Raw genomic sequence first — 660 nt, forward strand, 5'->3', positions numbered from 1 at the left:
TCTAATAAAATGTGGATTCATCAGTAATGTTCTAACATACTTTATGGAATGTCTTATATTGGTAATTGAATTGTTAAGTTCTTTTAGTCCTTCTTGGACCACTAAGTTCAAAATATGAGCACAACATCTCATATGCAAAAATTCTCTCTCATATACCAAATTGGATATGGAATTTAAACTTTTCTTAAGGTGTGCAACAACCACATCATTGGTTGATGCATTGTCAACAATAATTGTGGAAACATAATTAAGACCCCATTTCCTTAACCCACTCTCAATTTATTTTCCTATGGTATCACCTTTGTGATCATCAATTACAGCAAAGCTAATGACCTTTATTATATATTTCCATTCATTATCAACAAAATGGGTTGTGATGCTCATATAATTTAGATTTTGGATTGAAGTCCAACAATCTGTGGTTAGAACTATCCTACTATTGTTAGCTTTCAAAAGATTTTTTAATACTTCTTTTTCATGTAGGTATACTTGAAAATAGTCCCTAGCTATTATGTCTAGAAAGTATAGTAAATTAGGGTCGAAAGGCCTTAAGTAGCTTTCTAAAGCCAACACCCTTAGCTACACAAAAAGAATGTTTATCAATCATGATGTATTCAACTACTGCTTTCCTACAAGCATCTTTATCAAACCTAGTATTTG

Source organism: Abrus precatorius, unplaced genomic scaffold (assembly GCF_003935025.1).
Source record: "Abrus precatorius isolate BTA unplaced genomic scaffold, Abrus_2018 Scaffold10, whole genome shotgun sequence".
NCBI lineage: Eukaryota > Viridiplantae > Streptophyta > Magnoliopsida > Fabales > Fabaceae > Abrus > Abrus precatorius.